Source organism: Falco punctatus, assembly GCF_963210335.1.
Source record: "Falco punctatus genome assembly, contig: scaffold_35, whole genome shotgun sequence".
NCBI classification, from domain to species: Eukaryota; Metazoa; Chordata; class Aves; order Falconiformes; family Falconidae; genus Falco; species Falco punctatus.
In genome coordinates this window covers 1,516,867-1,528,915 of record NW_027660155.1, presented here as the reverse complement: position 1 = coordinate 1,528,915, position 12,049 = coordinate 1,516,867, and positions in this window count along the sequence as shown.

The following is a 12,049-nucleotide window of genomic DNA, read 5'->3' as shown; positions in this document are numbered from 1 at the left end:
GGGTGTGTTTCGAACATTTTGTCACCAGCCGACTCCAAAAGTCAGCGATTCCCCATCTCAGCCCAGAAAGCAAGTAGAACAACTTTTGTGGTGTCTTTCAGCTGGCTACCGGGGCAGTGTCAGAACTACCAACAGAACTCCTTTCTGGCACCTTCACCGGTAGAGTTCTGCATGGGGTATGTTTGGAACACTTTCTCACCAGTCTACTACGAAGGTTAGCGATTTCCCATCTCAGCCCAGAAAGCAGGGAGAACCACTTTTGTGGTGTCTTTCAGCTGGCTACCGGGGCAGTGGAAGAACTACCAACAGAACTCCTTTCTGACACCTTCCCCGGGGGAGTTGTGCATGGGGTGTGTTTGCAACATTTTTTCACCAGCCGACTCCAAAAGTCAGCGATTCCCCATCTCAGCCCAGAAAGCAGGTAGAACAACTTTTGTGGTGTCTTTCAGCTGGCTACCGGGGCAGTGTCAGAACTACCAACAGAACTCCTTTCTGGCACCTTCACTGGTAGAGTTCTGCATGGGGTATGTTTGGAACACTTTCTCACCAATCTACTACGAAGTTTAGCGATTTCCCATCTCAGCCCAGAAAGCAGGGAGAACCACTTTTGTGGTATCTTTCAGCTGGCTACCGGGGCAGTGTAAGAACAAACAACAGAACTCCTTTCTGGCACCTTCCCCGGGGGAGTTGTGCATGGGGTGTGTTTGGAACATTTTGTCACCAGCCGAGTCCAAAAGTCAGCGATTCCCCATCTCAGCCCAGCAAGCAGGGAGAACAACTTTTGTGGTGTCTTTAAGCTGGCTTCCGGGGCAGTGTCAGAACAAGCAACAGAACTCCTTTCTGGCACCTTCCCCGGTGGAGCTGTGCATGGGGTGTGTTTGCAACACTTTATCATCCGTCTACTTCAAAAGTCATCGATTCCCCATCTCAGCTCAGAAAGCAGGTAGAACAACTTTTGTTGTGTCTTTTAGCTGGCTACCGGGGCAGTGTAAGAACTTCCAAGAGAACTCCTTTCTGGCACCTTCACCAATAGAGTTCTGTATCGGGGTGTGTTTGGAACACTTTCTCACCAATCTACTACGAAGGTTAGCGATTTCCCATCTCAGCCCAGAAAGCAGGGAGAACAACTTTTGTGGTGTCTTTCAGCTGGCTACCGGGGCAGTGTAAGAACTACCAACAGAACTCCTTTCTGGCACCTTCCCCGGGGGAGTTGTGCATGGGATGTGTTTCGAACATTTTGTCACCAGCCGACTCCAAAAGTCAGCGATTCCCCATCTCAGCCCAGAAAGCAGGTAGAACAACTTTTGTGGTGTCTTTCAGCTGGCTACCGGGGCCGTGTAAAACCTACCAACAGAACTCCTTTCTGGCACCTTCCCCGGTGGAGTTGTGCATGGGTTGTGTTTGGAACAATTTCTAACCAGCCGAGTCCAAAAGTCAGCGATTCCCCATCTCAGCCCAAAAAGCAAGTAGAACAACTTTTGTGGTGTCTTTCAGCAGGCTTCCGAAGCAGTGTAAGAACTACCAACAGAACTCCTTTCTGGCAACTTCTCCGGGGGAGTTCTTCATGAGGTGTGTTTGGAACACTTTCTCACCAATCTACTACAAAGGTCAGCCATTTCCCATCTCAGCCCAGCAAGCAGGGAGAACCACTTTTGTGGTGTCTTTCAGCTGGCTACCGGGGCAGTGTAAGAACTACCAACAGAACTCCTTTCTGGCACCTTCCCCAGGGGAGTTGTGCATGGGCTGTGTTTGGAACATTTTGTCACCAGCCGAGTCCAAAACTCAGCTATTCCCCATCTCAGCCCAGAAAGCAGGGAGAACCACTTTTGTGGTGTCTTTCAGCTGCCTTCCGAAGCAGTGTAAGAACAAGCAACAGAACTCCTTTCTGGCACCTTCCCCGGGGGAGTTGTGCATGGGGTGTGTTTGCAACATTTTGTCACCAGCCGACTCCAAAAGTCAGCGATTCCCCATCTCAGCCCAGAAAGCAAGTAGAACAACTTTTGTGCTGTCTTTCAGCAGGCTTCCGAAGCAGTGTAAGAACAAGCAACAGAACTCCTTTCTGGCACCTTCCCCGGGGGAGTTGTGCATGGGGTGTCTTTGGAACACTTTGTCACCAGCCGACTCCAAAAGTCAGCGATTCCCCATCTCAGCCCAGAAAGCAGGTAGAACCACTTTTGTGGTGTCTTTCATCTGGCTACAGGGGCAGTGTCAGAACAAGCAACAAAACTCCTTTCTGGCACCTTCCCCGGTGGAGTTCTGCATAGGGTGTGTTTGGAACATTTTGTCACCAGCCGACTCCAAAAGTCAGCGATTCCCCATCTCAGCCCAGAAAGCAGGTAGAACAACTTTTGTGGTGTCTTTCAGCTGGCTTCCGGGGCAGTGTAGGAACTACCAACAGAACTCCTTTCTGGCACCTTCCCCGGGGGAGTTGTGCATGGGGTGTGTTTCGAACATTTTGTCACCAGCCGACTCCAAAAGTCAGCGATTCCCCATCTCAGCCCAGAAAGCAAGTAGAACAACTTTTGTGGTGTCTTTCAGCTGGCTACCGGGGCAGTGTCAGAACTACCAACAGAACTCCTTTCTGGCACCTTCACCGGTAGAGTTCTGCATGGGGTATGTTTGGAACACTTTCTCACCAGTCTACTACGAAGGTTAGCGATTTCCCATCTCAGCCCAGAAAGCAGGGAGAACCACTTTTGTGATGTCTTTCATCTGGCTACCGGGGCAGTGGAAGAACTACCAACAGAACTCCTTTCTGACACCTTCCCCGGGGGAGTTGTGCATGGGGTGTGTTTGCAACATTTTTTCACCAGCCGACTCCAAAAGTCAGCGATTCCCCATCTCAGCCCAGAAAGCAGGTAGAACAACTTTTGTGGTGTCTTTCAGCTGGCTACCGGGGCAGTGTCAGAACTACCAACAGAACTCCTTTCTGGCACCTTCACTGGTAGAGTTCTGCATGGGGTATGTTTGGAACACTTTCTCACCAATCTACTACGAAGTTTAGCGATTTCCCATCTCAGCCCAGAAAGCAGGGAGAACCACTTTTGTGGTATCTTTCAGCTGGCTACCGGGGCAGTGTAAGAACAAACAACAGAACTCCTTTCTGGCACCTTCCCCGGGGGAGTTGTGCATGGGGTGTGTTTGGAACATTTTGTCACCAGCCGAGTCCAAAAGTCAGCGATTCCCCATCTCAGCCCAGCAAGCAGGGAGAACAACTTTTGTGGTGTCTTTAAGCTGGCTTCCGGGGCAGTGTAAGAACTACCAACAGAACTCCTTTCTGGCACCTTCCCCGGTGGAGCTGTGCATGGGGTGTGTTTGCAACACTTTTTCATCCGTCTACTTCAAAAGTCAGCGATTCCCCATCTCAGCTCAGAAAGCAGGTAGAACAACTTTTGTTGTGTCTTTTAGCTGGCTACCGGGGCAGTGTAAGAACTTCCAAGAGAACTCCTTTCTGGCACCTTCACCAATAGAGTTCTGTATCGGGGTGTGTTTGGAACACTTTCTCACCAATCTACTACGAAGGTTAGCGATTTCCCATCTCAGCCCAGAAAGCAGGGAGAACAACTTTTGTGGTGTCTTTCAGCTGGCTACCGGGGCAGTGTAAGAACTACCAACAGAACTCCTTTCTGGCACCTTCCCCGGGGGAGTTGTGCATGGGATGTGTTTCGAACATTTTGTCACCAGCCGACTCCAAAAGTCAGCGATTCCCCATCTCAGCCCAGAAAGCAGGGAGAACAACTTTTGTGGTGTCTTTCAGCTGGCTACCGGGGCCGTGTAAGAACTACCAACAGAACTCCTTTCTGGCACCTTCCCCGGGGGAGTTGTGCATGGGTTGTGTTTGGAACAATTTCTAACCAGCCGAGTCCAAAAGTCAGCGATTCCCCATCTCAGCCCAAAAAGCAAGTAGAACAACTTTTGTGGTGTCTTTCAGCTGGCTACCGGGGCAGTGTAGGAACTAACAAAAGAACTCCTTTCTGGCACCTTCCCCGGGGGAGTTGTGCATGGGATGTGTTTCGAACATTTTGTCACCAGCCGACTCCAAAAGTCAGCGATTCCCCATCTCAGCCCAGAAAGCAGGTAGAACAACTTTTGTGGTGTCTTTCAGCTGGCTACCGGGGCCGTGTAAGAACTACCAACAGAACTCCTTTCTGGCACCTTCCCCGGGGGAGTTGTGCATGGGTTGTGTTTGGAACAATTTCTAACCAGCCCTAGTCCAAAAGTCAGCGATTCCCCATCTCAGCCCAGAAAGCAGGTAGAACAACTTTTGTGGTGTCTTTTAGCTGGCTACCGGGGCAGTGGAAGAACAAGCAACGGAATTCCTTTCTGACACCTTCCCCGGGGGAGTTGTGCATGTAGTGTTTTTGGAACAATTTCTAACCAGCCGAGTCCAAAAGTCAGCGATTCCCCATCTCAGCCCAGCAAGCAGGTAGAACCACTTTTGTGGTGTCTTTCAGCTGGCTACCGGGGCAGTGGAAGAACTACCAACAGAACTCCTTTCTGGCACCTTCCCCGGTAGAGTTCTGCATGGGGTGTGTTTGGAACATTTTGTCACCAGCCGACTCCAAAAGTCAGCGATTCCCCATCTCAGCCCAGAAAGCAAGTAGAACAACTTTTGTGGTGTCTTTCAGCAGGCTTCCGAAGCAGTGTAAGAACTACCAACAGAACTCCTTTCTGGCAACTTCTCCGGGGGAGTTGTGCAAGGGGTGTGTTTGGAACACTTTCTCACCAATCTACTACAAAGGTCAGCCATTTCCCATCTCAGCCCAGCAAGCAGGGAGAACCACTTTTGTGGTGTCTTTCAGCTGGCTACCGGGGCAGTGTAAGAACAAGCAACAGAACTCCTTTCTGGCACCTTCCCCGGGGGAGTTGTGCATGGTCTGTGTTTGGAACATTTTGTCACCAGCCGAGTCCAAAAGTCAGCAATTCCCCATCTCAGGGAAAAAGCAGGTAGAACCACTTTTGTGGTGTCTTTCAGCTGGCTACCGAGGCAGTGTAAGAACAAGCAACAGAACTCCTTTCTGGCACCTTTCCCGGTGGAGTTCTGCATGGGCTGTGTTTGGAACATTTTGTCACCAGCCGACTCCAAAACTCAGCTATTCCCAATCTCAGCCCAGAAAGCAGGGAGAACCACTTTTGTGGTGTCTTTCAGCTGGCTTCCGGGGCAGTGGAAGAACTACCAACAGAACTCCTTTCTAACACCTTCCCCGGTGGAGTTGTGCATGGGGTGTGTTTGGAACAATTTCTAACCTGCCGAGTCCAAAAGTCAGTGATTCCCAATTCAGCCCAGAAAGCAAGTAGAACAACTTTTGTGGTGTCTTTCAGCTGGCTTCCGGGGCAGTGTAGGAACTAACAAAAGAACTCCTTTCTGGCACCTTCCCCGGGGGAGTTGTGCAAGGGGTGTGTTTGCAACATTTTTTCACCAGCCGACTCCAAAAGTCAGCGATTCCCCATCTAAGCCCAGAAAGCAGGTAGAACCACTTTTGTGGTGTCTTTCAGCTGGCTACCGGGGCAGTGGAAGAACTACCAACAGAACTCCTTTCTGGCACCTTCACCGGTAGAGTTCTGCATGGGGTGTCTTTGGAACACTTTCTCAACAATCTACTACAAAGGTCAGCCATTTCCCATCTCAGCCCAGAAAGCAGGGAGAACAACTATTGTGGTGTCTTTCATCTGGCTACCGGGGCAGTGTAAGAACTACCAACAGAACTCCTTTCTGGCACCTTACCCCGGGGGAGTTGTGCATGGGATGTGTTTCGAACATTTTGTCACCAGCCGACTCCAAAAGTCAGCGATTCCCCATCTCAGCCCAGAAAGCAGGTAGAATAACTTTTGTGGTGTCTTTCAGCTGGCTACCGGGGCAGTGGAAGAACTACCAACAGAACTCCTTTCTAACACCTTCCCCGGTTGAGTTGTGTATGGGGTGTGTTTGGAACAATTTCTAACCAGCCGAGTCCAAAAGTCAGCGATTCCCAATTCAGCCCAGAAAGCAAGTAGAACAACTTTTGTGGTGTCTTTCAGCTGGCTTCCGGGGCAGTGTAGGAACTAACAAAAGAACTCCTTTCTGGCACCTTCCCCGGGGGAGTTGTGCATGGGATGTGTTTCGAACATTTTGTCACCAGCCGACTCCAAAAGTCAGCGATTCCCCATCTCAGCCCAGAAAGCAGGGAGAACAACTTTTGTGGTGTCTTTCAGCTGGCTACCGGGGCCGTGTAAGAACTACCAACAGAACTCCTTTCTGGCACCTTCCCCGGTGGAGTTGTGCATGGGTTGTGTTTGGAACAATTTCTAACCAGCCGAGTCCAAAAGTCAGCGATTCCCCATCTCAGCCCAAAAAGCAAGTAGAACAACTTTTGTGCTGTCTTTCAGCTGGCTTCCGGGGCAGTGTAGGAACTAACAAAAGAACTCCTTTCTGGCACCTTCCCCGGTGGAGTTGTGCATGGGGTGTGTTTGGAACAATTTCTAACCAGCCGACTCCAAAAGTCAGCGATTCCCCATCTCAGCCCAGAAAGCAGGTAGAACAACTTTTGTGGTGTCTTTTAGCTGGCTACCGGGGCAGTGTCAGAACTACCAACAGAACTCCTTTCTGGCACCTTCCCCGGGGGAGTTCTTCATGAGGTGTGTTTGCAACACTTTGTCACCAGCCGAGTCCAAAAGTCAGCGATTTCCCATCTCAGCCCAGAAAGCAGGGAGAACAACTTTTGTGGTGTCTTTAAGCTGGCTTCCGGGGCAGTGTAAGAACTACCAACAGAACTCCTTTCTGGCACCTTCCCCGGTGGAGCTGTGCATGGGGTGTGTTTGCAACACTTTTTCATCCGTCTACTTCAAAAGTCAGCGATTCCCCATCTCAGCTCAGAAAGCAGGGAGAACAACTTTTGTGGTGTCTTTAAGCTGGCTTCCGGGGCAGTGTAAGAACTACCAACAGAACTCCTTTCTGGCACCTTCCCCGGGGGAGTTGTGCATGGGGTGTTTTTGCAACACTTTGTCACCAGCCGACTCCAAAAGTCAGCGATTCCCAATTCAGCCCAGAAAGCAAGTAGAACAACTTTTGTGGTCTCTTTTAGTTGGCTACCGGGGCAGTGTAAGAACTACCAACTGAACTCCTTTCTGGCACCTTCCCCGGTGGAGTTGTGCATGGGATGTGTTTCGAACATTTTGTCACCAGCCGACTCCAAAAGTCAGCGATTCCCCATCTCAGCCCAGAAAGCAAGTAGAACAACTTTTGTGGTGTCTTTCAGCTGGCTACCGGGGCAGTGTCAGAACTACCAACAGAACTCCTTTCTGGCACCTTCACCAATAGAGTTCTGTATCGGGTGTGTTTGGAACACTTTCTCACCAATCTACTACGAAGGTTAGCGATTTCCCATCTCAGCCCAGAAAGCAGGGAGAACAACTTTTGTGGTGTCTTTCAGCTGGCTACCGGGGCAGTGTAAGAACTACCAAAAGAACTCCTTGCTGGCACCTTCCCCGGGGAGTTGTGCATGGGGTGTGTTTGGAACAATTTCTAACCAGCTGAGTCCAAAAGTCAGCGATTCCCCATCTCAGCCCAGAAAGCAAGTAGAACCACTTTTGTGGTGTCTTTCAGCTGGCTTCCGGGGCAGTGTAGGAACTAACAAAAGAACTCCTTTCTGGCACCTTCCCCGGGGGAGTTGTGCATGGGATGTGTTTCAAACATTTTGTCACCAGCCGACTCCAAAAGTCAGCGATTCCCCATCTCAGCCCAGAAAGCAAGTAGAACAACTTTTGTGGTGTCTTTCAGCTGGCTACCGGGGCAGTGGAAGAACTACCAAAAGAACTCCTATCTGGCACCTTCCCCGGTGGAGTTGTGCATGGGTTGTGTTTGGAACAATTTCTAACCAGCCGAGTCCAAAAGTCAGCGATTCCCCATCTCAGCCCAAAAAGCAAGTAGAACAACTTTTGTGGTGTCTTTCAGCTGGCTACCGGGGCAGTGTAGGAACTAACAAAAGAACTCCTTTCTGGCACCTTCCCCGGGGGAGTTGTGCATGGGTTGTGTTTGGAACAATTTCTAACCAGCCGAGTCCAAAAGTCAGCGATTCCCAATTCAGCCCAGAAAGCAGGTAGAACAACTTTTGTGGTGTCTTTCAGCTGGCTTCCGGGGCAGTGTAGGAACTAACAAAAGAACTCCTTTCTGGCACCTTCCCCGGGGGAGTTGTGCATGGGGTGTGTTTGCAACATTTTGTCACCAGCCGACTCCAAAAGTCAGCGATTCCCCATCTCAGCCCAGAAAGCAAGTAGAGCAACTTTTGTGGTGTCTTTCAGCAGGCTTCCGAAGCAGTGTAAGAACAAGCAACAGAACTCCTTTCTGGCACCTTCCCCGGGGGAGTTGTGCATGGGGTGTGTTTGCAACATTTTTTCACCAGCCGACTCCAAAAGTCAGCGATTCCCCATCTCAGCCCAGAAAGCAGGTAGAACAACTTTTGTGGTGTCTTTCAGCTGGCTACCGTGGCAGTGTCAGAACTACCAACAGAACTCCTTTCTGGCACCTTCCCCGGGGGAGTTGTGCATGGGGTGTGTTTGCAACACTTTGTCACCAGCCGAGTCCAAAAGTCAGCGATTCCCCATCTCAGCCCAGCAAGCAGGTAGAACAACTTTTGTGGTGTCTTTCAGCTGGCTACCGGGGCAGTGGAAGAACTACCAACAGAACTCCTTTCTGGCACCTTCCCCGGTAGAGTTCTGCATGGTGTGTGTATGGAACATTTTGTCACCAGCCGACTCCAAAAGTCAGCGATTCCCCATCTCAGCCCAGAAAGCAGGTAGAACAACTTTTGTGGTGTCTTTCAGCTGGCTTCCGGGGCAGTGTAGGAACTACCAACAGAATTCCTTTCTGGCACCTTCCCCGGGGGAGTTGTGCATGGGATATGTTTCGAACATTTTGTCACCAGTCTACTACGAAGGTTAGCGATTTCCCATCTCAGCCCAGAAAGCAGGGAGAACCACTTTTGTGGTATCTTTCAGCTGGCTTCCGGGGCAGTGTAAGAACAAACAACAGAACTCCTTTCTGGCACCTTCCCCAGTGGAGTTGTGCATGGGGTGTGTTTGGAACATTTTGTCACCAGCCGAGTCCAAAAGTCAGCGATTCCCCATCTTAGCCCAGAAAGCAAGTAGAACAACTTTTGTGGTGTCTTTCAGCAGGCTTCCGGGGCAGTGTAAGAACTAAAAACAGAACTCCTTTCTGGCACCTTCCCCGGGGGAGTTCTTCATGAGGTGTGTTTGGAACACTTTCTCACCAATCTACTACAAAGGTCAGCCATTTCCCATCTCAGCCCAGCAAGCAGGGAGAACCACTTTTGTGGTGGCTTTTAGCTGGCTACCGGGGCAGTGTAAGATCTACGAACAGAACTCCTTTCTGGCACCTTCCCCGGTGGAGTTGTGCATGGGCTGTGTTTGGAACAATTTCTAACCTGCCGAGTCCAAAAGTCAGTGATTCCCAATTCAGCCCAGAAAGCAAGTAGAACAACTTTTGTGGTGTCTTTCAGCTGGCTTCCGGGGCAGTGTAGGAACTAACAAAAGAACTCCTTTCTGGCACCTTCCCCGGGGGAGTTGTGCATGGGGTGTGTTTGCAACATTTTTTCACCAGCCGAGTCCAAAAGTCAGCGATTCCCCATCTCAGCCCAGAAAGCAGGTAGAACCACTTTTGTGGTGGCTTTTAGCTGACTACCGGGGCAGTGGAAGAACTACCAACAGAACTCCTTTCTGGCACCTTCCCCGGTGGAGTTGTGCATGGGGTGTGTTTGGAACAATTTCTAACCAGCCGACTCCAAAAGTCAGCGATTGCCCATCTCAGCCCAGAAAGCAGGTAGAACCACTTATGTGTTGTCTTTAGGCTGGCTACCGGGGCAGTGGAAGAACTACCAACAGAACTCCTTTCTGGCACCTTCACCGGTAGAGTTCTGCATGGGGTGTGTTTGGAACACTTTCTCAACAATCTACTACAAAGGTCAGCCATTTCCCATCTCAGCCCAGAAAGCAAGTAGAACAACTTTTAGGGTGTCTTTCAGCTGGCTACCGGGGCAGTGTAAGAACTACCAAGAGAACTCCTTTCTGGCACCTTCCCCGGGGAGTTGTGCATGGGGTGTTTTTGGAACACTTTATCACCAGCCGACTCCAAAAGTCAGCGATTCCCCATCTCAGCCCAGAAAGCAGGTAGAACAACTTTTGTGGTGTCTTTCAGCAGGCTTCCGGGGCAGTGTAAGAACTACCAACAGAACTCCTTTCTGGCACCTTCCCCGGGGGAGTTCTTCATGGGGTGTGTTTGGAACACTTTCTCACCAATGTACTACAAAGGTCAGCCATTTCCCATCTCAGCCCAGCAAACAGGGAGAACCACTTTTGTGGTGTCTTTCATCTGGCTACCGGGGCAGTGTAAGAACAAGCAACAGAACTCCTTTCTGGCACCTTCCCCGGGGGAGTTGTGCATGGGGTGTGTTTGGAACATTTTGTCACCAGCCGAGTCCAAAACTCATCTATTCCCCATCTCAGCCCAGAAAGCAGGGAGAACCACTTTTGTGGTGTCTTTCAGCTGGCTACAGGGTGGTGTAAGAACTACCAATAGAACTCCTTTCTGGCACCTTCCCCGGTGGAGTTCTGCATGGGGTGTGTTTGGAACATTTTGTCACCAGCCGACTCCAAAAGTCAGCTATTTCCCATCTCAGCCCAGAAAGCAGGTAGAACAACTTTTGTGGTGTCTTTCATCTGGCTACCGGGGCAGTGTAAGAACTACCAACAGAACTCCTTTCTGGCACCTTCCCCGGTGGAGTTGTGCATGGGGTGTGTTTGCAACACTTTCTCACAAGTCTACTACAAAAGTCAGCGATTCCCCATCTCAGCCCACTTAGCAGGTAGAACCACTTTTGTGGTGTCTTTCAGCTGGCTACCGGGGCCGTGTAAGAACTACCAACAGAACTCCTTTCTGGCACCTTCCCCGGTGGAGTTGTGCATGGGTTGTGTTTGGAACAATTTCTAACCAGCCGAGTCCAAAAGTCAGCGATTCCCCATCTCAGCCCAAAAAGCAAGTAGAACAACTTTTGTGCTGTCTTTCAGCTGGCTACCGGGGCAGTGTAGGAACTAACAAAAGAACTCCTTTCTGGCACCTTCCCCGGTGGAGTTGTGCATGGGGTGTGTTTGGAACAATTTCTAACCAGCCGACTCCAAAAGTCAGCGATTCCCCATCTCAGCCCAGAAAGCAGGGAGAACCACTTTTGTGGTGTCTTTCAGCTGGCTACCGGGGCAGTGTAAGAACTACCAACAGAACTCCTTTCTGGCACCTTCCCCGGGGGAGTTGTGCATGGGCTGTGTTTGGAACATTTTGTCACCAGCCGAGTCCAAAACTCAGCTATTCCCCATCTCAGCCCAGAAAGCAGGGAGAACCACTTTTGTGGTGTCTTTCAGCTGGCTTCCGAAGCAGTGTAAGAACAAGCAACAGAACTCCTTTCTGGCACCTTCCCCGGGGGAGTTCTGCATGGGGTGTGTTTGCAACATTTTGTCACCAGCCGACTCCAAAAGTCAGCGATTCCCCATCTCAGCCCAGAAAGCAAGTAGAGCAACTTTTGTGGTGTCTTTCAGCAGGCTTCCGAAGCAGTGTAAGAACAAGCAACAGAACTCCTTTCTGGCACCTTCCCCGGGGGAGTTGTGCATGGGGTGTCTTTGGCACACTTTCTCACCAATCTACTACAAAGGTCAGCCATTTCCCATCTCAGCCCAGAAAGCAGGTAGAACCACTTTTGTGGTGTCTTTCAGCTGGCTACCGGGGCAGTGTAAGAACTACCAACAGAACTCCTTTCTGGCACCTTCCCCGGTAGAGTTCTGCATGGGGTGTGTTTGGAACATTTTGTCACCAGCCGACTCCAAAAGTCAGCGATTCCCCATCTCAGCCCAGAAAGCAGGTAGAACCACTTTTGTGGTGTCTTTCAGCTGGCTTCCGGGGCAGTGTAGGAACTACCAACAGAACTCCTTTCTGGCACCTTCCCCGGGGGAGTTGTGCATGGGGTGTGTTTCGAACATTTTGTCACCAGCCGACTCCAAAAGTCAGCGA